Source organism: Mus caroli, chromosome 5 (assembly GCF_900094665.2).
Source record: "Mus caroli chromosome 5, CAROLI_EIJ_v1.1, whole genome shotgun sequence".
NCBI lineage: Eukaryota > Metazoa > Chordata > Mammalia > Rodentia > Muridae > Mus > Mus caroli.
Genome location: NC_034574.1, coordinates 57837057 through 57865014, shown reverse-complemented (window position 1 = coordinate 57865014; position 27958 = coordinate 57837057).

Here is a 27958-nt window from a genome sequence, read left to right as displayed (position 1 = left end):
AAAAAAAAAAAAAAAAAAAAAAGGAAGGCTGTGATCCTATAAGAATAGATGATTTAGGGAAAGTGGGAGCAAGAAGCTTTGTGTGGGGAGCTATGGTTGTTATGTAGTGTGGTAAGGGTGGCCGGGGACTCTGCAGGTGATAAAGCAGATAGAGAAAAGCGATTGATGATTTTCCTAATGCGACTGACAAGTCACAAATAGGATGCATGGAATCTCAGGATGACATGAGGAAAAGTCACTTACTAAGATGAAAGAATGACAGGGGGAGGTGGACTTGGGGGCTGTCTTAGTTAGGGTTCTATTGCTGAGAAGAGACACCACGATGAAGGCAACTCTTAAAAAGGACATTTAATAGGGGCTGGCTTACAGGTTCAGAGGTTCAGTCCATTATTATCATGGCAGGAAGCATGACAGCATCCAGGCAGACAGAAAGAGGGTCTCCTCCACACTGAGTGAAGCTTGAGCCCTCAAAGCCCACTTCCACAGTGACACACTTCCTTCACCAAGGCCACACCTCCTAATAGTAGCACTTCCCATGGGCCAAGAGTACTCAAACCACCACAGGGGCAAAGTCAAGACCTGCACTCTGGTTTTTGAGTATCACAATGGGGATGCTTGGCTACAGGAGTCTGGAGTTCTGTGGTGAAGGTAAGGCTTATGCTGTACATGTCAATCATCTACATTTGTGGATGTAAATGTCACACTTGCCATGTTGTATCATTGCCATGGAAACAAATGGCATTTTATCAGCATGCTGGAGATTAAGACCAGTGATTGTAAGAACAAAAAGGACAAGGTGTGAGCCCTAGGGGAATTGGGTGTTAGGGACTGACCACTGAGAACTTATTGTGCAACTGTTTCAGCCTGAATCTTCAGATTGGTGTGTGTTTCCAATGGCAGGACAAAGCCCTCCAGTCCCAAGCAGCTGTTCTACAGACCTTGGAAACTGTCAGTGGTTGAGATGATGACCCACACCTGTCTGCAAGGGTTCATTACCAAACATTTCATCACCTTTACCACACATGTACTTCTTTTTTGGTGAGTCTGGACTCCTTTAATCTCCTCCTTATATTTAAACATTTCCCCCAATTTGTGAGTCCCATCTTCCTTTGTAGATTTCCAGGAAGTCATCCTATAGGATAATCTGGGCTCTTCTTTCTCAGAACCTGTTGTCCATACCTGGCTTGACAGCCTTCCTGGGAGGGCCTGTAGCCACTTATCCTTTAGCCACTTCTTTTGGTGCTCATTCGGTGTTGACGTATGAGTTCCCCAGGAAACACACCCAGACAGAGATCTATGTGTAAAAGGTTTTATGGAGGGATTCCCTTAGGATATGAAAGTAAAGAAAGCAGGGCAGGACAAAGGGAGGAGTTGAATTGTGGTGTGGTTCAGCAGACCCCTCACCTGATCAGACAGGAGTTCTCAACTGAGGCCCTTCAGAGTTGCCCTGAATGCATCAACAGGGGTTCAGAACATTTAGATCTTGTCTTAATTACTCTACCTGTTTCTATGACAGAAGCAACTTAAGAGAGAAAAAAACATTTGTTTGAGCTCACAGTTCAAGCATGCACTCCTTTTCCAGGGAGATGACCTGGAGGCTCAAGGGAGCTGGTTACATTGTACCTGTCATCCTGGAACAGAGAACAAAGAGTCTTCGATTCACTTTCTCTTCTTTTTTCAGTTCAAGACAGGAGTTCATAGAACGACTTTCCACCTCACTTGATAAGAAGATAAATCCCTCACAGGTTTGTTCAGTATATAACTTAATCTATACAACCCCGGAAGCCTGACTCTGGGTGATCTCATCAAACTGCTAATCAATGTTTACCATCACTTCTCTCGTGGTTCTTAAACACAGAAAGACTCAAAGAAGACACATATCTTTGGAGAAGGTAACTTCTTTAGCAAGAGAGCAATTCCTGGTCAGGAATGCAATTAAAAGTAGTCAGCCATTGGCGTTCCTGTTCTATAAAACAAAAAAGCATTGCAGTTTGTAGTCTATGTGTTCACTGGATTCTAATACAGTATGACCCAGTACACAGTTTGAGTAAGAGACTGTGGCTCAGAAACATTAAACAACTAGCATAAAAGGAGTAGAGACGAAACTTGAGCCCTTGTCTACCACTCCAGATCTCATCACTTTTACCATATTGGATCATTGCAGAGGGGAGAAAACACATTTGCATAAGCAAGCTAACCAAGAGCCTGGTTAGCACCTGCCAGTTGTTTCTGTTTTCTCTTATTCCCCCACCCCCATTTTCTTCTTTTACATGTGTATGTGTTGATATGTATACATATGATTGTGCACACATGTTCACATACATGTGTTTGCTTGCCAGAAGTCAACAATAGGTGTCTTCCTCTATTCCTTCCCACCTAAAGCTTGACAACTTGTTGAGACTGCCTGGCCAGAAGCCCTGGGCATTCCTCTGTTTCTGCTTCTTTTGGGATTACAGATCTGTGCTGCTCCCTGGACATTTTACATGGGTTTTGAGGATTTATCTAGAGGCCGAATGCTTGCACAGTAAACACTTGACTAACTGAGACATCTTCCCAGCAGTTTTAAAAATTTGAGTCACATCAGTTCAACAGATTAAGCTAGAAATCTGGGGCTATGAAGTTCATCTGGAGAAGTTATATGGGAAGAGGGGGTGGGATGGGTTGTGCACCAAACAGTATGTGAAGCCTGGTGCCCAGGCATTACCTGTGTCAGTCACTTTTCTTGTTGCTGTGACAAAACACCGGAAAGTGGAGCTTAAGGGAGGAAAGGATGACTTTGGCTCACAGTGAGAGTCCAGCCCATCATGGTAGAGAAGGCAGGAAGGCTACAGGAGCCTGAAGTAACTGGTTACACTGCATCTGCAGTCAGGAAGCAGAGAGAGAGAGAGATGAATGATGAATATCAACCCCAATTTTATTGTTGTTATTATTCAGTCCATGGTGTAAACCACCCACATTTAATGTAGGTCCTTTTATTTTTTTAAGTCTTTTTGTTTGTTTGTTTGTTTTGTTTTGTTTTTACTAGAGCTTAAAATCTAGGTGCTTACTGTGGTACAAACCCAAAATAAGAACAATTTTTAGACATTGGAGTTCATTGTAATAAGTCTGTACTTCAATGTCCCTCACATCACCAAAGGATTTTACCTCCATAGTAGCTAAGCTAAGAGTTGACAGTTCTGCTGCACCAAGGAATGAGTTGCAAGTACAGGATAGAGATTTCCTGCTATGGTCAAAGCTATTTGACTTGAGTGATTGTCATCATTCTCAACCCACAGGGAGCAGGTTATACTCATTTAAGAAAGGGTGTTTTTTAAGATGGTCTATCCATAAAGTCATTCATCAACCATTTCAGTGAACAATGGTTCTGCTTGGAGGGTGGCACAGACATTAGGTGAGGATGGCTGTGATGATTTTTGAAACGCATTCATCTCAGAAAAAAGAGTAACTTATAAAGTCCTCTTCTTCAAAATTGATACAATAATTATAAATATCAAACAAAGCCTTCAGTCTCACTCTTTGTTATTCTCTTATAAACCACCTCCCAAATTAATTGTCTATGTTTCTTTTGACTGTATAAATAATTTTGAAGTATGTAAGCTGTTCTGAAAACCACTGTAAAATACTAAAACATCAAATAAACAATACTACTAATAGAGAGGCTGAGATAGGAGAAACATGATTTCAAGACCATTATGTAGTACACAGCAAGACACTGTCACATCCAAACAAGCAGAAAATGTATATGGATTGTACAATATTGGACTTATTTCTCCAATTACCAAATTAGAGGGACCACTGGATGACAAACAGCAAATTTCTAATTCATATTTTTGAATTTCAATTGATTAGGATATGTTGGTAATGTCAATTTTCATATTAAGAAATATTAAGGAAAAGTGATTCTTACTTCTGTGAGATCCCAAGTTAAAGTGTTTCTCCCTGAAAGGTAAAGCCCCTGGACGTTCCCCAAGCTTGCTTTCCCTGATCTCGAAAAATATAGCCAGAAAGAATCTCTTTGTTCTCTATAGCCAGCAAAAAGACTTTTTTGTTTCTGTGCCTTACAGCCAGAGATGCGATGATTGTAGGGAGACCTAGCCAGGCGCTTGCATGGCTCCCTGTGCCAAAGACACGGAGATAAATTCCACAAAGAAGGGCTACAACTCACTCCCCACCCCTCATGCCTTGTAATTTTATCAAGGACACCTGGCCAGAGAAGAGCTGTAGCCCAACTCCTCCCAACTCTCCTCCCAATTCCTCAGCTAGCTGTTAAAAGCCCCCTACTGTTACTGCTCAGGGTCAAACTCCCCTGCCCTGCAAGGCAAAAATCGTCCTCAACTAGCTGACAATAAAGCTTCTTGCAGTTTGCATCAGGTGTAGTTTTCTCTCGAATTATTGGGGGTGCCGGCCAGCTCATCCCAGGACTTGAGCAGAGGTCTCCCCAGGTTCGGGGGTCTTACACTTCCTGTTATTTTTGTTGTTAGAGGTGGAATTATGCTTGTGTGGCTATCTTCTTTGGGGTTTGTTGAAAGACGACTTTCTTGCTTCTTCTAGGGTGTTGTTTTGCTCCTTGTGTTGGTGTTTCCCATCTATTATCCTTTGTTGGACTGGATTTGTGGAAAGATATTGTGTAAATTTGGTTTGGTCATGGGATATCTTAGTTTTTCTGCCTATGGTAATTGAGAGTTTTGCTGGGTATAGTAGCCTGGGCTGGCATTTTTGTTCTCTTAGAGTCTGTATGACATCTGCCCAGGATCTTCTGGCTTTCATAGTCTCTGGTAAGAAGTCTGGTGTAATTCTGATAGGTCTGCCTTTGTATGTTACTTGACCTTTTCCCCTTACTGCTTTTAATGTTCTTTGTTTAGTGCATTTGATGTTTTTATTATTATGTGATGGGAGGAATTTCTTTTCTGGTCCAGTCTATATGGGGTTCTAAAGGCTTCTTGTATGTTCATGGGCATCTCTTTCTTTAGGTTAAGAAAGTTTTCTTCTATAATTTTGTTGAAGATATTTACTGGCCCTTTAAGTTAGGAATTTTCACTCTCTTCTATACCTAGTATTCTGAGGTTTGGTCTTCTCATTGTGTCCTGGATTTCCTGGATGTTTTGGGTTAGGTTTGCTCTTTATGTTTTCTTTGACTGTTGTGCCAATGTTTTCTATGGTATCTTCTGCACCTGAGATTCTCTCTTCTATCTCTTGTATTCTCTTGGTGATGCTTGTATCTATGACTCCTGATCTCTTTCCTAGGTTTTCTAACTCCAAGGATGTCTCCCTTTGTATTTTATTTTATTATTTTATTTTATTTTATTTTATTTTATTTTATTTTATTTTATTTTATTGTTTCTAGTTCCATTTTTAGATCCTGGATGGTTTTGCTCATTTCCTTCACCTGTTTAAATGTTTGCCTGTAATTCTTTAAGGAAATTTTGTGTTTCCTCTTTAAGGGCTTCTAGCTGTTTACCTGTGTTCCCCTGTATTTCTTTAAGAGAGTTATTTGTGTCCTTTTCAAAGTCCTCTATCATCATCATGAGACGTGATTTTAGATCTGAATCTTGCTTTTCTGATGTGATGGTGTGTCCAGGCCTTGCGATGGTGGGAGAATTGGGTTCTGATGATGCCCAGTAACCTTGGTTTCTGTTGCTTATATTCTTATGCTTGCCTCTCACCATCTAGTTATCTCTAGTGCCCTGGCTATATCTGACTGGAGCCTGTCTTTCCTGTAATCCTGGTTGTGTCAGAACTCCTCAGAGTCAAGCTGTCTCTGTGACCCTGTGATCCTGGGATCCTATGATCCTGAGATCCTGGGTGTGTCTGAGCTCCTGGGAGTCAAGCTGCCTCTGGGACCCTGAGATCCTGGTGTGACCAAGCTCCTGTGATCCTGTGATCCTGGGTGTGTTAAGTACCTAGGAGTAGAGCTTCCTCTGGGTGTTGTGAGACTAGCTGCGGAGTTTGTGCCCAAGGTCTGCTCACGGCACGGGCCCAGACAGACTGGAAGGAACCCGTGCCACTGGTCTGGTGGAGTTCCTGTGTGCCTGTGTCCCACTGGTCCCAGTTACTACTCCCAGTGTTGGGTCAGATGTTATGTCCTCTTCACCTCTGATTCTATCGGGTCTTCTTTCTTAATTAACATTATCTGGACACTCTCTCACAGGCATGCCCAGAAATCAGTCTCCTAGGTGATCCTGGGTCCTGGAAAGGTGACAGCCAATATTAATGGCAGCAACTACTTTCAGAAGGTACATGTTGCTGACCTCATTTATGCCCCATCGAGGATCTGGAAGGCAGCCAGACGTCTATCAGTAAAACATATTTCAGTGATACTCGGAACATAAAGGAGAGGTGGAACTTTTCCTACAGCTGTTCAGTGGGCAAGCAAGGGCCAACAAAAGCAAGTAGCAGCTGCAGTGCACACTCTAATTCCTGGTCACCAGCACCAGTCAGCAGTGGCACTAGCAGCAGGTGCTCTGACCTCCAGCTGGCAGCTGTCCTAATTGACCTTGAAACCAACAGATTTCCATTCCTCCAGCTCTTCCAAACACTCAGTAAGTTCTGTATTTCCTGGCTTCATCTTTTCTTATGCAAACACTTGGAATGGTTTCATTTTTACTGTGTTGAATGTGACACAGAGCCCCAGTGTGAGGCTAGTCAGGGCTTGCTCTACTTTCTATACACACACACACATGAAATAACTGGGGAGAAGATGTTTCTCTCCCAGAGTGCAATATGGTAATTAACACAAAACAAACCACATCCCTGATTACTGAGATCAATCCCCAGGGAAACAAGCATCACTGCTTGAAGGCTTGTAATAGTCACCCTGTACAACCACAATGCTTGGTTCCAGTGTGGTCATATCCTGTGCCTCCTTTAGCCAACATCATAGTATCATAGAGAGATATACATGAAATTTTTTCAGATAATTCTTTCCCACTGTATTGATAAGATATATGCTTTTCTAGTGAAGGAGATGCATGGCAGGTCACAACCATGAATCACTAGCTGAATGCCAGACAAAGATGGAGGCACCAAGAGCATTATAAACAAATGAAGAACACATTATAGACTAACATTCCTGCTCCCAAGGAATGCTAGAAAAGCCATGGACTTTTGTAAATCAAGTCACTTGAGTTTGTAGCGAGAAAGAGAAAGAGAAAGAGAAAGAGAAAGAGAAAGAGAAAGAGAAAGAGAAAGAGAAAGAGAAAGAGAAAGAGAGAAAGAGAAAGAGAAAGAGAAAGAGAAAGAGAAAGAGAAAGGGAAGGAGGAGGAGGAGGAGGAGGAGGAGGAGGAGGAGAAGGAGAAGGAGAAGGAGAAGGAGAAGGAGAAGGNGGAGAAGGAGAAGGAGAAGGAGAAGGAGAAGAAGAAGAAGAAGAAGAAGAAGAAGAAGAAGAAGAAGAAGAAGAAGAAGAAGAAGAAGAAGAAGGAGAAGAAGAAGAAGAAGAAGAAGAAGAAGACGACGACGACGACATTGGCCTTCTAAAGTATTGGATTTTTTTAAAAAAAAGATGTTTGTATTTTTTCTTTCTTTTTAGAGGTGTATTGAATTTTATACTATGATATTAACATGAGACTTTTGGGAGATGGGATAAAAATTTATGGCTCTAAGTGATGTTTGTGTTTTAAGTTGGCAAGGAGTGGATTGTGCTAGTTAGCTTAAATATAAACTTGACACAACCTAACATTCATCTGGAAAGAATGTCTTCATGAGGAATTTGTCTAGATCAGTTGGCTTTTGGACATGTTTGTGGCGAGATTGCCTTGATTGTTATTTAACCTGGGAAAACCCAGCCCATTGAGGGCAGCACTATTCCCTAGGCAGGGGTTTTTTGAACAGCCTAAGAAAGGAGAATACTAGCTGAGAACCAGCAATCAGGATGCATTTATTCTCTTTGCTCTTGACTATGGATGTGATGTGCCTGGTTAAACTCTTACATTTAGTTCCCCACAGTGATTGACACTAGCCTGCAATCCTAAGCTGAATACTTACCCTCCCACCCCCAGACTCATTTCAAACAAAGATGTCATTTATAGAGAAGGCTCAAACTGGAAAACCTACCCACAAACACAGAATCTGCCACCCAGAAGATGCTAGGAAGCTTTCAGTTAAATGATACACAAAGGAAGAAAGGATTAAGGAGACATGAAGGCACCCTCACTTTAACAAGATTCACTATAATGCCTACCTTCTATTTCATGAGTCTGTTTCTATGTTCCAGGCAACAGCTGGTCCTACTTTATGGTTGTGGGTACAATGAGTTCTAGTAAATCCTGTGTAATAGATGCACTCATGTACTCCATCTTTTAAACAATCTTCTTAATTAGGGTGTTGTCCTTTTAGCAAAGCATTTACACGGTTACTTTATTGTATTTGAATTCAACATTAGCTTCAATCGACTTAATATGATTTTATGGGTATTTTTTTTTAAATTGCTGGACAATGAAGGGAATTTATTTTATCATTATGATGGAGTTATTCTCATGGATCCTTAATATCTGTTGGTGCAGAGGCCTAGAAAATGCTATTAAGAAGGTAAGACCTCACACAAGTGGTAGATGGTTGTCATTTTGCTGGTCTTGCCTTTATTAGAATAGTCTGATTTTGAGAGCCTTGATTTCCTTATCTGTGAGATGAGACCAGGATCTTCTTTGCCTCAAAGCTATTGTGAACACCAAGTGAAACATCCTCCAGGAAAGGGCTTTACAAAGTACCTAAAACTGTGTGCTTCTGGGTTTTTCTCTTCAGGTAGAAGCCCCAGTCATCTTACCCGTCTGGGAATAATGCTGGTGTGTGAACTTTAGAGACAGAGGGATAGACTGGCTTTTGTGGATGTGTGGATGATGAAGAACAAGATAGTTCAGAAGGCTCTGCAGAACAGGTGGGGATTATGCAGAGATGGGAGACCCAGGTATCAGGGAGCAAGAGAAGATGACCAGGAGCAACAGAGGGCAGTGATGGGGTTAATCAGACCTTTGCTATGGCACCTGTTGACATCCCAATTACATCTGTACTTCCTCTTCATTATACCAAGTTGTCTTCCGGGCCTCTGCCCGCTCAGTCTCATCTGAAGCCTCATGTTACTCACATTAGAGCCCAAACAAACTATTCTTTCCTTTCAGCACACCAATGTTCTGGAATATCGTCTTTGCTCTGGAGTGCTAGGATTTCATTTATTGGGGTCAAGGACATGAATAACCCTTTGAATATGGGTGAACTGGACCTTGACTGACACCAGGTTTCCACTGTCCGCTCACAGCATAGTTAGCTACGTGTCATCAGTGTCTTTTCTAAATCTGAAGACAAAGATTAATGTAAGTAGGTCACAGTATCTTCTGAATAATGCCATACCATTGTTACTCCAATACATACCTGTTATCAGTCTTCTTCATCATTGTATATCATAGCACACAAGAGCATTAGTCATGGGCATGAGAGATAGCTCAGTGGGAAAAAGAGCTTACTATAGCATCCCAAAAGATCTGAGTTTTGATCTCTGATATGTCCAAAAAGCTGTATGGTTGCATGCATCGGTAATCCCAGAGTTCTTATAGCTACATGGGAGATGGATACAGGAGAAGCCTATGGCCTGGAGTATGACAGAGTGGCATAAACAGTAAGAGAAACCCTTCTTCCCCACACAAGGTACGAGGTCAGAACCAATTCCCAAACGTTGTCCTCGTGGGCTGGCAAAATGACTCAGCTGGTAAAGGTACTTACCGCCTGGCCTGGCAACCTGAACTCAATCCCTACACCCACATGGTGTAGGACATATGGGACAACAGCCTAAGAAAATATATTTTCTGACCTCCACATTCGTGCTGTATAATCCCACATACATGTAGATACACACACACAAACATAAACATGTGCAAAGTAAATAATGGTGAGAGAGCAAAAGCTATTTCCTGAGTTCCCAAACCCACACATCATATATATACACACCCCAAAATAATAATATTTAAGATCATGGCGTGAATGTAGTAGGCTACGTGCATAACATGTATGAAGCTCTGGGTTCCATCTCATGAACAACAACAACAGAAAACCAATCATGACAATCAACCCAAAGTTTTATTGTATTTTAAAGCATATAGGCTTGGAGGTCATAGCTTTAGGGCAAAGAGTCAGAAAACGTACATTTGAACCAGATAGTCACATGTGTTACCTGGTGACACAAAGTTACTGGGTAAGTTTGAACAAGTTTTACTCTATCTGCTGGGGCCTCAGTTTGCCAAGGTCTTAAAATGGAGATAACATCTACTTCCCAAGCCAAACATCAAAGATTAAAGATAATGCAGGATGAGAAAGCCTTAGAGAGATTAATGGCAGGTCCTTACTCTATTGATTCCATATTACAGACGCGGACACATGTTCTTATTTATTGCCTTCTCATTGATACTAGAACACTTGACAGCACTTCTGGCTCACACGCTGATTGACAAATGCTTTAGCTGTAGATCAAGGGGGGTTGAGAGACATTCTTTGTTTTTCTGGCTTTCTTCCCCTCCTTGCTAACATTAACATTTAGTTTAATAGTGGTCAGGACCTTGTTGGCTGACCTCTCAATTAAAGATCAAAACAGAGTCATGTGTCAATTTTAACTCCATCTAACGGCTCTCTGGACATCGAAGCTTTTCTACACTCTAATATGACCCCGAGAATCCACACCAGAGGAAGGCTGAAGTGAAATCTGGTTTTGTGCTTCTGTGTGACTGAAGAGAGTGTGCACTAACCAGAGTTAAGTGTGTAGGCCAAGTACTGTCCCACATCTCCCTTCCCCACCGAGCACACAATTGGCCAGGATAAGCCAACGCTGCATCTGAAGGGATTTCCTTGAATGGAACTCAAGGGGGAGAAAATGTTCAACTTAAAGGAGAAAACCTTGTGAGAACCTATGTTGTTTAGAATGAAATCAGCCACTCTGTAAATACCTGGGGGAAACAAACAGATTCACACCTCTTCCTCTCCCATGTTCTGACTGAGAAACTGGTTGAGAGGTAAAAGAAAAGACTGAGGCAGAGTCAAGACACCATCTTTATTATTGGGAATGTTACTGTTAAGTATGTCCAGCATATGGCTTCTGGGCACATTACATACACCTGGAAAAGCTGAGGACAAAGGATTACTCGAGCTCTTCCCTCCCCCCAGCCAAAGTTCAAAATCAGCCTAGGCAACATAGTGGGGCTTCCCCACCCCTCCTCAAAAGAAAGAGAAGGAAGAAGAAAGAGGAGATAAAGGAAGAGAGGAGGAGGAAGGTGAAGAGACAGCTGACAGCTATGGGTGGCTTCCTCTTTTGCCTTAAGTGTCCTATCAAGTAGATAGAGCCACTTTCAGCCAGGACTTTCCTGCTGGTTTCTCATATGTGTTAAAGAAGTATGGGGACCTCTGTTCTCTGCAGGTGAACAAGTCCCAGGAAAGAGAAAGAGAGAAGGGACAAGCTTGGGGATTCGAACTCAGAGATGTGTGCCCAGAGCCTCCTTTTAAATTCGCCCTGAGGAGAAATCAAGTAGGTCAGAAACGTCAACACAAAGACTGTCATGGTTGTGAAAGTCCCTCCTCACAGAAGGGACCATCGGCTCCATCGAAGAAGGAATAAGATCAACCTTTCTTTATTCCTGAAAGTGAATTTCACTTCAACAGTTAACTCTGGAAGTCCACAGCTCGTAGCGTTTGTGCTTCTTAAAGCTGACAACTGGGATAGCACATCCATATTTTAGGAATACTTGTAGATTGCAAAATATTTGGCTGCCACCTGCTTCCTTTCCCTTCTTGCGAAGCATTGTCCTCGGGGCTATCTACAGAGCTCATTATAAATCCATCCATCAACCCCAGCTTCGCAAGACAACAGTGGAGGAGCAGTTGGAAATGGGAGGGTTGAGCAACAGCTGACGGCTGATCTCCAGATCATAGGCAAGGCTATGAAATGTAACAAGATGTGCACCCCCTCCCCCGGCTCCCTCAGCCTGGACTATTTCTTAGTGTTTCTGGTTCTGTTGGCAGGAGTCCTACTGAATTCAGTCAAACCATATGAAATCCCTCCTGGGTGTTGCCAAAATAAATTGTTAATCATATCAGATGTAGCACTGAAGAGTCTTTATCACAGTCACTTTTCTGTTTGGTAACTGCTCTCCTTTGCTTCGTTCAGGATCGGAGGAGAGGAGGAGAGGCCCGGGCTGTACATGCCACATCTTGTTATCTGCCAGAGAGGAGAGAACAGGGGCTTGGGGGCCAGACAGGGTTCATGGGGTCAGCGGGAGGGCACCCCAATACTAACAAAAGATGTCTCTGTCATCCGATTTTAAATAGCCTCTGGAGATACTAACCGTCTGGACTCATTTCGAGCTTGGGAGTGGGAGACCCTCACAGAGGTTGGGCTGGACAGTGTACAGAGGGACATAGAGGTTTGGACCTGTGGGTTTCAATGTGGCTTCGCCGGCTGCAAAACTTACACGAGAAGACTGCAATCGTTTCCAGTACCTAGTTTAATTATGTGGAGCCACTCGCACCCAGGCAGTTATGCGATGGCTGTTTCTCACTTGCAGAAAGAAAGAAGTCGATCATAAGCAGAAAAGTGACGACCCAGATTTTTTTAATGGGTAAAAAAAAATGTCAATAGATCCAGAATAGATAAGATACGCCTTGGGGTGAGTCCCACTGGCATGGCTAGTCTAATCATCGTAGATTTGTGGAAACAGATGAATTATTATGAATTGAGTCTGGACCCTCCCTCTCATTTAGAGCGCTCTATAGGTGTCAGGGCCAATGAGATGGGTAAAAGTGCTTTGCCTCCAAGCCAGACGTGAGCTCCATCTCCAGGACCCACATGTTAGAAGAAGATAGCTGACACTAGGTTTTTCTTTGAGCTCTCCATGCGTACCTTGGCAAGTGCCTGCCCACAGGTATGCACACATAACAATAAATAAAACAGAAGGAAAAGAGTTTTATAATTAAAAAGCAGATAGGTCCTGGTGGCTCCCATGTCATCCATGGCTGGGTGTCTATGCTGACTTCAAGCTTACTAATGCCACTCTATTCCCAAGCTTCATCCTTGTGACTCATTTCAGCAGTAACTAATGTGGGCTAGCTGGTACCGGCCCCAGCATCTTCCTGCTTGGAAGTTGAGAACGCATCTAACCTGAGCGGAGACTCTGAATCCAAGGCAGCCAAAGAACTGTCAGACCAGGACAGACATCGTAGGCTTGTTGGCACATCTGGGAGCTGGAGATGTGATACCTGGAGAGGCTTAGCTGAGTGGTATGGAGAGGAATTTATTTGGTAAAGCCTAGAGGGAGATGAGTCCCAGCAAGCAGTGTGGATATCCAGTGCTGGACTTTTAGCCTGAACTTTCTGAATATGCACTTTGAATCCACAAGCTTCCGGTTCTGGCGATGGTGTTCCCGTGTATGGGGAGGGGAGCATGCATCCTGGCGCTTACATGAGTGTCTTGTGAGGGATAGGGCATACATTTTAAGGAAGTTTATTCTAGTTTCCATCTCTCTTGGGGGGATAAAAGACTGATGAAAGCAATATGAGAAGGAAAGGGTTGATTTAGCTTACACTTGCGTATCATAGTTCATCAACTCAGGAGGTGAAGGCAGGAACTCGAGGCAGGAACCTGGAAGCAAACCTGGAGTAGAGTCCATTGAGGAATGCTGCTTGGTAGCTTGCTTAGCCTGTACTCTTATACACCTGGCCTGGGCTGCGCCTCCCGGGTCAATTATTAATCAATAAAATGCCACCTGGACTTGCCCACAAGCCAACCTGTTGGAGGCGATTTCTCAACTGAGAGGCTCCTTCTTCACAAGTGACTACAGTCTGTGTCACATTGACAGAGACTAATTAATATAAACTTGAAAACAATTATAAAGTCAACTACAATACAGGCAATGCCTTATTATCACCAAGTTCTGCATAATCTTCAAGCATGTCAGAGATGAAAGAACTTTCACACACACACACACACACACACACACATTCTATATTTAGTGGTACAAGCCTGTAATCTCAGAACTTGGAAGGAAGAGGCACAGATATTGCCACAATTTCAGGGCCAACCTGGGTTATATAGTTAGTAAATTCCTGGCTATCCTGGGCTATAGAGTAAGATACTGCCTCAACCTTCTTTTCCAGAAACGATCTTATATCAACTGAAGTTCTACACAATGGCTGTGCTGAGTGTACTAATAGCTACACTTCAAATAAGTGTATGCTCTTACTTATACTCTGATAAAGACTGTATTTCACATGGGAGTGATCTTGTACAGCTCCGAGTGACTCAGCTGACTCTGGCCTGCAGCCATATCCATTGCTCATTTTATAAGCAAGTCCATCATGCACCAGAGTTCTCATGCATGCTCATCCTCGGTTCTATTCTTTCTCCATCTTCTGTGGTAGAAGGTAGTGGTACATATTTAAAAGTCTGCTCTGTGTTCCTGGCAGGTGTGAGAGTGTCAATGCACCCTCCTAAGAGCTCTGGAATCATAAATAAAAGATACGCACACTCAACCTTTATTGCCTTGGCTTGGCTTGGCTTGCTCAATGACTGGGTCACTTCCAAACCTCCCTGTGACTAGCACATACTCCCCTCTGGTATTTCTGAGTTAACAGTTTCTAAATCTACATTTTATCTTTGCTACCCCGTTTCCTTCTGGGCAGCTCTCCCATGGGGCCACTCTCTCTTTGCACCTACCTTTCGACCGTCTCACCCTCCTGCTCCTTCATGTCATGGTCCATCCTATGCCCCTCTCATGGCAGACTCCTCTCTTCTCTAGGTCTTCTGTTTTCTTGCTTGGGAATCCTAAAAGTCCCACCCCTATCACTCTGCACAGCCATTGGCTGCTGGCTCTTTATTGACCAGTCAAAAAAACCAACTGTTGGCAGGGTCCTGAAGTCAATGTGTGAATTCCCATGTGTGATGGCCATCCCTAGTTGTCAACTTGACTATATCTGGAATGAACTATTATCCAGAATTGGAGGGCTCACTTGTGATTCAGATCTTGAGGTTGGGAGACACAAGTTTCTGACCTGGATCTTGGCATGGAGATCTTGAGACATAGTGGCCATGAAAATCTTAGGCCCACACAAGGTGGTAAAGGTCTTTAATGTCAGGAGACTAAGGCAAGGAGATCTCTGAGTTCAAGGTCAGCCTGGGACAAAACAAATCTGAGATCCAGGTGTGGTGGTTCACACCTTTAATCTGGGTCACACCTTCTGCTGGAGACCTACATAAGGACATTGAAAGAAGGAAGATTCTCTTCTTCACATGTTTGCATTTACTTGGCAGCACATTTGTTGGAATCTACTAACCCCATGGGTCTGAGCAACTAAATAGGTCCTTGGACCTCCCATTCACAGCTGACCATTGTTGGGGAGTTGGACTACAGACTGTAAGTCAGCATAACAAATTCCCTTATTATGTAAATCCATAAGTTCTGTGACTCTAGAGAACTCTGACTAATACACCACGTAAGCACAAATTAAATCCCCCAACAGTAGAAAGTCTGATAGAAGAAAAAAATCACAGTCTGCAGTTTCCTTCTGGCCATTATCATTATTCATTTTCTCACAATTTTTCATGAAATAATGTTGTCATAAATGCACTGTGTATTATGAGGTTCTAGATTTTATGATGGAGCATTTCTACATTGGAAATACAAAACATGAGCAAATATTGACTTACCTGTGGGTCGACAGGTGAACGGCTAAACTCTGCCTTGTTATACACAGAAGTGAGTTTTATGAAATGCCTACAAAAAACACAAAATTCACACCAACTTCCAAATCTAGAGGAAACAGAAATAAGGTTGCAGACCATGAGGAAGGAGAGATTCTGCCTACTGCAGTTTCCAACGGTGATGTTAGCCTTTACTTTAGTCAGAGAAAACACTCCTAGGGAAAGATGCCCGCCATCCCTGGCATGATTACTAGTGTGCCATGACATGGCAGAGGGAGGACTGACCGGAAGTATTCAGCAAGCATTTCCTTAAGTAGCATAGTACATCATCGGTGATCATAGTTATCGTTAATGATAGGTTAATTGATAAATAATGACAGCCCAATGGGGTAGATGTGGCTAGTGGTTCATACAGGAATGAAGAATGAGGCTGGAGAATTTTTTATATGACTAAAAGACATTTTTATATAATTTATTTGTTTGTTAAAATGAATCATAGGTCATAAATTCCCTTCCTGTATTCCATTTCCTTATAAATATGGATTTGGCTTACACTTTACATTTAAATCTACAGATCCTGGATCCAGTTCTGTTTAAGTTGTAAACTTTAGGTCATGATTACATCTATTAGTTAAATTTTGGTGTTGGCTTTGGGTGTTCAATGGTTTGGCAGAATTTTGAAGAAAAAAATAATAATTAGGAAATTATGTTTCTGTGCTGATAAAACTCCTTGTGGGCAATTTTTGATAACTAAGATGATCTACTCATGGACATTTCTGCAGGTCTTACTCCTACCATATTTCAGCAGATGAAAAGGAGAGCTATGCCATTATTACTTAATTTGTCTGCTTGCATATGTCCCTTCCCACGTTTGTGAGTGTGCCTATCTGTGTGCATGCATGTATGAACTTATGTGTGTAGAGGTCCAAAGTTGATGTCCAGTGTCTTCCTTGATCTCTCTTTGGCTTTATTTATTAAGGTAGGGTCTCTAGAAGAACTTAAAGCAATCTGGGTAACTAGCTTGCCTGGGAATCCCTGGTCCCTGCCTCCTGAGTGCCAGGGTTGATGACAAGTGGCTGTCATACCCGACCAGTTTTACATGAGAACCCCAGGCTTAGACTCAAGCATGCTATCAACCCAGACAATTTCCCACCTGTCTTAGCTTGGGATTCTATTGCTGTAAAGAGACACCATGACCAAGACAACTCTTATAAAGGCAAGCAATTAATTGGGGCTGCCTTACAGTTTCAGAGGTTCAGACCATTATCATCATGGCAGGAAGTAACGGCAGCCTGCAGGTAGACATGGTACTGGAGAAGGATCTGAAAATTCTACATCTTGATCCAAAGGTATCCAGAAGGAGACTCTCTTCCATAGATAGCCAGGAGAAAGCTTTCTTCTACATTGTGTGTAACTTGAATATAGGAGCTTTAAAACCCACCCCCACGGTGACACACTTCCTCCATGAAGGCCACACCTACTCCAAGAAGGTGACACCTCCTAATAGTGCCACTCCCTGGGCCAAGCATATTCAAATTACCACATTCCACTCCTCCTGTAGGCTTGTTCAAACATATGAGTCTTTGGGGGCCATACCTAGTCATAGCATAAAGCAAAATACATTTAATCCAACTTCCAAAGTCCCCACAGTCTATGACAGTCTCAACATTGTTTACACGTCCCAAGTTCAAAGTCTCTTCTGAGATTCATGCAATCTTTTAACTGCAATCCTCTATAAAATCAAAATCAAAAAACAGATTGTATACTCAACACCACAGGCTATACATTAGTATTCCAAAGCATCATAGTGAGGAAGTACTGGACCAAACCAAGACACAAAACCAGCTTGACAAATTCTAAACTCCTTATCTCCATGTCTGATGTCAAAGCGCTCTTCAGATCTCCAACTCATTTCATCCTCGCTAACTGCAACAAGCTTCTTTCTCTTGGGCTGGTTCCACTCCCTGTTAGCAGCTCTCCCCAGCCGATATCCCATGGTTCTGGCATCTCAAACACCTTTGGGTCTCCAAGGAAACTTCAACTTTACAGCTTCTTCTTCCAATGTCTGGGATTCACACACGATCTTCTGGGCTCCTCCAAAGGGTTTGTGTTACTTCTTCAGCTCTGCCCTCTGAAGCGTTGTAGACTATAGTAGAGTCTGGTTGACTCTACTCCATTTGCTCCTGCTGTTCTTGGTAGTCATCCCATGTTACTGGTATCTCCTTTATACTGAGGTCTTCCACTGAACTAGGCTTCACAAAAAGCCTCTCATAGGCTCTCTGCATGGTGCCAAGCCTCAACTTCTTTGCATGATCCCTTCAGTTCTGGGCCATCAACTGCTACTAAGCTTGCAGCTTCACCAATGGCCTTTCCTGGCCTCTCATAGTGTCAAGCCTCAGCTGCTCTCCATGACCCCTTCATACCTTCAAAACCAGTACCATCTGAGTGATTCTTACATATTACCAAGTCCAACTACAAGCACAAGGTACAGTCTTGGTTATGTCTGGAACACAGCTTCTTTGTGCTCTTAGAAAGTACTTTCCAGAGGTTTTTACCATAGTGATGCTAGTTTCTTCTTAATCAGCACTAATTTCTTAGCTTTAGCTAACCAGCATCAATTGTCCTAGTAGTCCCTTCTATTCTTGACTCTAAAGCCTGAGCGATGTGGTCAAAGCTCCTGAGTTTTGCTGCTTGCTGGGGTTGGAACATGGCCCCCTTGTTCTATCACATCATCACCAGCTTTCTGTTTTCCAACTCCTTTACTGCCTGAGCTTGGTTGTCCTGTAGACTGACCTTGAACTCAGAGATCTGCATGACTCTATCTACTGAGTGCTGGAATTAAAGGCATATACCACCATGCCTAGACCTAAGTCTTTCTTTACCTTTTCATAAGATCTGTATAAATTCTAAATTGTAGTTCATTCCAGATGCAGTCAAATTGACAACTGAGAATAGCCATCAAATTTCATCCCTTGTCAATCTGACATACAATCATATTTCCTTATATCCAAATGAAAACATTAGCCAAGTCATAGTAACACCTAACATAACTCCACATTTAACTGCAAATGCATGAACAATAAACTTAACTGAGTGGGAGCTTGCCCCCAAGGTCACCATTCCCTTCATCTGTTTATCTCTTTGAAGATAGGATTTAGCTCAGTTCTACCTCCTGGTACCCTTGAATACTTGAACCATACATTTTATAATTTTTTCCCCTCAGGTTGCTATGTTTGATCAAAATGTTAGCGATCAACAGGGCAAAGTCGAAACTAGGCTTTTTTGAGACTTCCGTTGTCAATGTAATTAATCTAAATCTCTTTACCTTAGCCTCAGGCAGACTCTTTGGACAAGGACAAAAAGCAGCCACATTCTTTACCAAAATATCACTAGAACGATCTCTAGGCAACATACTAAAATTCTCCTCTGAAATATCTTGAGCTAGGCCCCCCGGAGTCCATATCACCTTCAGCACCAATATCTCCCATAGTCCTACTCAGATGGCCCATGAAGCCCTACTTAAAGCGAACTTCTGCTTTCCAAATCCAAAGTTCCAAAATCTACATTCCTCTAAACAAAAGTATCTTCTAAAGGTAAGAACATTTAGTTGAAGCTGGCTTACAGTTTCAGAGGTCTCACCCCTTATCATCATGGCAGAAAACATGGCAGCTTGCAGGCAGACATATCACTGGAGGATTCAGGACTTCTACATTTTGATCTAAAAGCAGCCAGGAAGGAGGAGACTGAATTTGTTTCATACTGGGTGTACTTTGAGCATTTAAGACCTCAAAGCCCTGCCTCCACAGTGGCAAACTTCCTCAAACAAAGCCACACCTCCTCTAATAAGGCCACACATCCTATTTTTCCACCTTCTATGGGCCAAGTGTTCAAATGTATGAGTCTATGGGGACTAAACCTACTCAAAGGACCTTGAGTTACAGCGAGTTACACAGGTCCAGTCACTCACCAGACATTCAGTTTGTCAACGTTACTCACATTCTAAGGAGCATTTAGAAGTAAAACCCTGGTTTTAGATATGGCTTACATTAGATCCTATTTAACACATTTTACATGTTAAAGTAAGATGAGGATCCTGATCCAGCCTCTTGACAACCTTTGCAATCAAGGAATTGACTATGTAACCCTGAAAATTGGAAAACAGGAGGAGGGGGGTCCTTATATTTGAGAATTAATGATTTATTGATTATTTGATTGATCCAAAGCTCCAGCCTAGCTTCCAGAATTTTGAAGTTGTATTCGCTTTCTGGGCTTCCTTACAAAATTGCCACAAACCTAATGATATAACACAAAAGAAATTTTATCTTCTTGTGGTTCCAGGAACTAGAACCTAAACTCCAGTGTTGCCTGGTCCCTGCCCATCCTTCGGGTTGTGGGTACGAATCCTCCCCTCGTCTCTGGCCACTACTGGTGAAAGCTAGCAATCTCTCTGTCTCCCTGCCATGTAGGTGCACTGCTTTAGCCACTGTGTTCATTGTCAAGTTTCTTGTCCTGTTGTGTGTGTGTGTGTGTGTGTGTGTGTGTGTGTGTGTGTGTGTGTGTTTCTGTCTTTCTTCATTGGATTTAGAGTCCACCCTAAGCCACCATGACCTCAGCGTAACTCAGGGCACTACATATATAAAATTCCTCTTTCTGGATAAGGTCATGGTCTAAGGATCTGAACATAAATTCTGAACCTGTCTAACCCAATATAGTTATTTACGGGTCTGTTTTCCCACATTAGTATCTGGGCATGATGGCTATGAACTACATTGCCCTCGGACAATAGCCTCTGTCCCTCCTAGTTACCAAGGGCCTCAAGGCCCAGCCACCTGCAAGAGATGAATCTTTGGGAGCCCAGATCTTTGTGGATGCATGCATTTTTATTTTTATTTTATTTTATCTTGGAAATTAGAACACTAGGCCAGTGAGTAATTCTCTGCATGGGGCTATCCTTTGCCATTTGGGACATTTTCGGTTGAGTAATGCAATATTTTTTCTCAGAAAATACATTTCAAGTTCCAAACAAGCAACTCACAAAGTATTTTAGGAACGCTGTTGGCACTGTGTTCTGGGATGCCTGCATTGTTGATGAGATGGCATGTGGAGATGAAGCTGTCATCAGAGCCACAGTGGGAAGCCTGCATTACCGCTGTCTATCCAGATAATATCATTTTAATAAAAAAAAAATCAGCCAATATAAAGTTTGTTTTTTAATTTTTGGCAAATGCATTTAAGTCCACTTATTAAATTGTATAAGATTGTAACATAAAAATAACTTGAATACTAGTTTTCTTACTATGGATTCTTCACTAGAGGCTGGGACAAGGTCTCAAGACCAGGGTGGGTTTCATTGGGAAGTGATCTCAGAAAGTAGGAGTTATTAGAGAATGAGAGGAGATGGCAGAAAGAAAAACCAAAACGAGGTTGCACCGAGGTCAGAGTCACTGCTGTAGGCAGCAGGGCCTTTGCTGCTGCTGTAAACTTGGGGAAGTAGATGGGGAACTTTCCCGGGTTGTCTCCTGAACAGGTAGAGGTTGTATACTCTCCTACTTGCCTCCTGCACGGAGGGGAGGGACGAGATCTATCTCACACTCTCCAGGCTGGGCCACGTGGAAGTTGCTTCTGCAGAATAGTATTACAACTCAGTGTTAGCACCATCTAAGACTTAACTGTCCAGTAAGCACCCCTACTCCTGCAGCTACAATCAGATGTGGGCTGAGGGAAGGGAACAGACACTAAGGGCATCTGTTACATCAGGATTCTTCTTCCCTTTGTTCCTCCCCCTCATGTGTGTGTGTGTGTGTGTGTGTGTGTGAAGCTAGTATGAGTGCCAGTACACATATGCAGAGGCCAGAGGAAGGAGCAGATGCCCTGCTCCACCATTCTTCACCCTGTTCCCTGAGACAATGCCCGTCAGTTATTGAACCTCAAGCATGGTTGGCAACCACCCAGCCCCATGCGATCTTCCTCTCTCTACAGTGTTGCGGTAATGGACAGACTCAGCTTTTTACATAATGCTGGGGATTTGAACTCAGGTCTTCGTGATTGTGCTGCAAACACTGTTCTTCCCTGAGCCATCTCCCTACCTCTGAATTCCTTTTTAAAAATAGATAACATGATCTTCATGTGTGGTCATCATTTTAAAACGTTGCTAGAGAAGTTGATACTTAATTCTAGCTTCTCGGTTCTCTATCTGTTCTTCAGTGACCTCCCTTGGACCAAGTTGTGTTCAATACTTTGTTTTACTATTAATAGAATGGGCTGTTCTGGGGAATGAATGTCATAACCAGAGAGTAACAGCAGCTCATTTTCACTTGGTGAGATTTCACAGGTCACCAGCAGTAGATCGAACCACTTGCAAACACCATCATCAGTAGCGTCAGGATAGCAAACGAGATAAATGTGGTATAGCCTAGCAGAAATAGCCAGGCCTCCACCAAATCAGCACGAGTCAGCAAGAGTGGCCAGGACCAATGGGGATACCAGGAGAAGTTCTCTGCCATGCCTCTCAACAAAGCATTGCAAAGCTAGCTATGCAAGCCCCCTGTCACTGTTCAAATGCTATCCTGCAAGTTCCCTATACCCTCCCAGGGTTCTATTTATACTCCCTCCAAACATCATGTGTCCTCCCAGGGGTCTTGCCTCACCACCTGAGAGAGTCTGTCTTAGCAAGATTCTCCAGAGTCTGAATCAGCTGGTATTACTCTTCGAAACAACGATCATTAAGAAACAGCAAGGCAAACCAATACCATCCATTGTCATTGTCAAAGCACTCCTCATGTGTCTGCCCCAGAAAAACACCATCCAACACAACTGACCTTCCAAAGAAACTGTAAGTTTCCACTTCACTTTCCCTATCACTAACACACATAACCATACAATAGCTTCCTGTTGGCTTTGAGAGTAGAGGCAGGAGCCCATTGGATCCCACTGGACACATAAAACCATCTTAATTAGTCTGGATGGAACAAGCAAACAAAACCCCAGCTTTCCTTTACCTGTGCCCTGGAACCCTGACTTATTTAACCCTTTCCATGCCCATTTTCTTAGATTTGTTTGCTTCCATTCCACTCACTTTCCACGGACATTTGCCTGGCAGTTGTCCTCATTAGAATCAGTGCAAATGACATGGACAGATGAAATCCCAGGAAAGGCTGCCAATGCCAGCATGGATAGGGTAAGTATTTCTACAAGGACCAGGCCTGTCCAAAGACATTGTGATGCTAGATGTCTCTTAAATGGTCTTGCCCATCAGGAAGAAGGGAGCAAAGGTTAGGAACAACTAATTTGCATTCTTCTATGGGGCAGCATCCTTTGAAACACAATTAGTTGCATGTAGTATTCATCTGATCTTGTACTTGCGAAAAGACAAAGTGGACCATTGATCCATCAGGTCTCTTCTGCCATTCCGATCATATTGGACGTTTTAGTAGGAAAAGGAAAGCTGAATTGCATACCCTCCTATAAATTATATAATTGAAAAGCAATAAATTTGAAGATCTAAAAGGAATAGAATAAGGAAGGGGTCAAACAGCGACTTCCCTAATTAATAGCCACTTATGTCTTCCAGCTGGGAAAGCACTTCACAGATGTAATTACCCTTTATTTTAAACCATTTCACTTTGTACGGTGAAAAATTTCATTTGGGGGAAGTGAGAATTAGACATGGCTTCTAACCAAACCGGGGCAAATCAGTACTAAAAGAACGCCACACCAAAGACAGCAGCTGTGCCGTAAAGAGTTAACTCAACATGTAGTTAAAAATTAATCTGCAGAACTTGCCTCAATACTTGTTTTGGTTAAAAAAGAAAAAGAAAAAGGAAAACCTAAGCATAATGGCAGTGTGAGCATTTATCCCTATAAGTGTACATGTATGCATAAAACATACTGCAAACACAGCACACCAGACAAGATGGCTCAGTAGGCCAAGTGTGGACTTACACTGTAAGTAAATGGCCCTAAGTTTGGATTCTCAGCACCCACAGAAAGTCCCAGGATGTCAGTGTCTAGGACAGGCAGATCCTTGGTGCTTGTTGGCTTGACAGCCTATCTGAAAGAGAGAGGAAGAGAGAGAGATAGAGATAGATAGATAGATAGATAGATAGAGAGAGAGAGAGAGAGAGAGAGAGAGAGAGAGAGAGACTCTGTCTCAGAAATCTAAGGGAGAGACAGGACTATGGAAGACAGCAAGACTGTTAACCTCTGGTCTCTATGTATTCCTGCATGGCCAAGAGCATGCATGCATGTGCATACCTGTATCACACACACACACACACACACACATACACACACACACGTGCAACACCTACAGTGTTGAAAGTTATTAAATGTTAACACTATTTTTGTTTTTTCTCATTTTGATTTTTTGGGATACTGATTCACACAGCCCAGGCTGACTTTGCTACTATGTGACCAAAGCTGGTCTTGAACTTCTGATCCTCCTTTCTGGGAACTTTATCATAAACACTGAAGTCATCTACAAATATAATGACTTTACTTTTTCTCTTCTGACCCTGAGGTACTTTCTTCTCATTGTCTCATTGCCGCCTTCTCTCCATTAATACAATCATTTTTCAGACGGAGCATTCTTGCCTTGTTGCTGACATACAGTTGGTTGCCCTAGGATTGTGTCTGGAGTGTGGAACTGACTTTCAGGTTCTTCCATTTGTGTCTTGGGTCTGGCAGATTTCATTCCCTTCTGGTAGGAAAAGCATCGGAGTTCCTCTTTGTTGTTCTTCATGAATGAGGGCGACACATTTGCCAGATATTTTTGTCTGCATGTATTGGTAAACTTTCTCACGTGTTCTGCTGTTTGATATAATGAATGATATTGAATTTCTGAAGGCTTATTTCATTAATATGCATGTCATGATACCCTCATGTCATGAGTATAGGTACCCTCAGAGGCTAGAAGAGATCATCATATTACTCTCAGCTACCTAACATGGGTGCTGGGAACCCAACTCCAGTCCTCCTCAAGGACAGCACACACCATTAACCCTTGAGCAGACCTTCTGCCTCTTATATTGAAAATTTAAGGTTAAAACCATTTTGAGTTCCTGAGATTAACTCAATTTGGCCACAACTGATACTGTTTTATGTATTGATGAGTATTCTATACTGCCAGTATTCTATTCAGAATGTGAAGGTTGGGCATGGTAGCACATGGTAGTACATGCCTATAATTCCAGTGCTCTGGGCTGAGGTTCGCCACAAGTCTGATGCCAGCTTAAGCTGCATAGCAAAACCTTGCCCGAGCCCTGAGTTTATGTAATGTACTAGTCATTTTACACCCCCCATTTTTACTTGTTTATTTGAGACAGAATTTCACTATACATTTCTGGGTAGCCTGGAACTCTCTATGTAGACCAGGCTGGTCTTGAACTCCCATACTTCTGCTTGCCTCTGCCTCCTAAGTGCTGGGATTAATGGCATGAGCCTCCATGAAACAGCCTGTTTCTGTTTTTTAAATTTTTGTTTGTTTTGTTTTGTTTTGTTTAAATCAAAACATATTGCTCTCTTAAAACAAGTATTTGGAAAAAAATTATCTAAGGTTGGAATTGTTCACTCCTTGATTAAATTATAATAAATATTTGATAGAATTCCTCAGCAAATTATCTGGACCTAGAGTGTTCCTTGTAGAAAAAAATTAAAATACACATTTAATTTCTTCTTATTTTTCTTGTGTGTGGAGGCCTAAGGGGAACTTGTAGGAGTCAAATCCATTGTCCTTCTACCACGTGGGATGCAGGTGTTGAACCCAGGCCATCCAGCCTGCCACCTGTTGAGACACATCACTAGCCCCAAAGTTAATTCCTTCAGTAGACATGAGGCTATTCATATTTTCCATTTTATCATGTGTCAGCTTAAGAAATTTGTACTGTAAGTTCATAAATTCTAAAATGTTAATTTATTGCAAAAAAAATACCCTTTAAGACATTTTTGAGGCCACAAACTTGACTGCCATCCCAACTTTAGTTCTTGATGTCCATGATCCATGTACTCTGTCTTTTATTCCTACTCAATCTACCTAGCGTTTTATCAATCACGGAAGGCTGAGAAGGTAAAAGATGCACTATTTACAATGTCTTTAATTACCTGTGCACTGAGTGTGGCAGGGTTTCTACTCAAGGGCTCTGTAACAAAGCATTTGTGCAAAATCATAACTATTTCATTATTTCATGGTATGCTCATTTACTATTCATAGCGGAAACATATGTGATGTGGTAAAGACACCACCCATTCCACCAAAAGTGTTTGTTACAACATCAGGGTTTGACAACACATTCTAGTGGTTAAAAGCTCAGGCTTTGGACACAGCTGTGTTCAACATCAACAGTCAGCTGGAGTGCCTGCTGGCTGGGGATTTTAAACAGTCCGCCTTATTTTTCTAAGTCTCTAAGGTTATTAGTGTTAAATAGGAAGATGCCTTTATAACACTAAGTGCAACCACTGAGCTGCTCTGTAAAACTTTGGGTTATTATTTTTAACACTGTGAGTAGCCTGGTCAGACTTAATCTCAGATGACAGTTTGTGTGTGTGTGTGTAGGTGTGTATCTCTGTGTGTATCTGCGTATGTGTATGTATGTATGTATGTGTATGTGAGTTTGTGTGGGTATGTGTGGGTATGTGTATGCATGTGTGCATCTGTATATGTGCATATATGTATGTGTGTGTCTGTGTGTATGAGTGTGTGTAGTGTGTGTGAATGTGTGTATATGTATATATGTGTGTGTGTGTCTGTGTGTCTGAGTGTGTGTGTGTATGTGTGTGTGAATGTGTGTATATGTATATATGTGTGTATGTCTGTGTATATGTTTGTGTGAGTATGTATGTATGTATGTATGTATGTATGTGATGGTGTGTGTGTGTATATGTGAGTGTGTGTGTATGTGACACTGTGTGTGTGTCTAATGCTGTCTCAGCAGTCTTTGCTTTCTGTTCTCAGCTTTGTAAACTGTTGCTGAGCACGGTTTCTCAAGTCCTCAGTCGTCAGCTGTAAATTATCCCCCAAGAAGCCGCAGGCTGGCACCACGGGGCATCGTGTCAGGCTGAAGTGCTGGGTCCCGTTTTCATTTGCACACTTCTTTTGCAATCCTGTGGGGACGAGAGGGACTGACTGCCAAGACTTTTCCCATATGTTCTTGAAAATTATCTAACCACAACCAAAAAGAAATTAAAATACAACCCCAAGCAAACAGGAAACTGACTTTTTCTTTTGGGAACTTAGTCAAAAGCCAACATTTTGTGGTTTCTGTGAAGACTCCTCTCACAGGGTCAGGGATTCATTTACAGAGTGCTTTGTTCTCTCACTTTCCTCATGACTACTTGAAAAGACATTGTTCCTTCGTTTTTTACCTATGAAGGTTGGTGATGGCAACACCCACCAGATTCGTATTAAATACCTCCAGACACACACACACACACACACACACATTCTTTATATTATATATTATTTTTTGTAAGATAAAGCCATAGAAGTACTAGACAGCCACACTGGATTCAGGCAACTATAAATAATTTCTCCATCCATAACCAAATACAGGTATCTGGCACACTATTTTGCTACAGCCTATTAATCATTATTTAGTCAGGGGAAGAGTCAGGCCACAGGCAAGCCTGGACATGGATGTGTCTTCGGTGGAGAGACTCTTGATCTATTTATGTAAGCACTCACATTTGGCACCATCCTGTGTTAGGAGAAAACTCTTGTGCTCTGCTTCCAACTCACGGGAACTTTTTGACTTTACAGGGGAGCCGCAGCTGGGCGGAATTATTTGAGGATAATGAGAAGGTATTGAGTATGCGTATCTCCTCATATCCCCCACTAGGAATTCTTTTCCCGTCTTTAAAAGTTCCTGTTCATATGCTTCTCTGTGGCTGTCTCGGTTGTTTGCTTCTCACTTGCCTTCACTTTCTCTCTACAGTTGCATACGGTGGCACGGGCAGTGAGTGTGCTGGTCATCTTGGGCTGCATGGCACTCTCCATGTTAAGGTGAGCTCAGAGTGGCAACATGTTTTCTGTGGTTAAGAATTTGAAGGGACTCCGGCTAGGTCAAGTGTGGTGGTCATGGCTCTGACAGGCCTCGTCCTTCTCCCCAATTCCCTCTGTCTTGCTAAAAGTCCATAGATTTCATTCCTTTTAAAAATATTTTTATTAGGTATTTTCCTCATTTACATTTCCAATGCTATCCCAAAAGTCCCCCATACCCTCCCCCCCTACTCCCCTACCCACCTACTCCCACTTTTGGCCCTGGCATTCCCCTGTACTGGGTCATATAAAGTTTGCATGT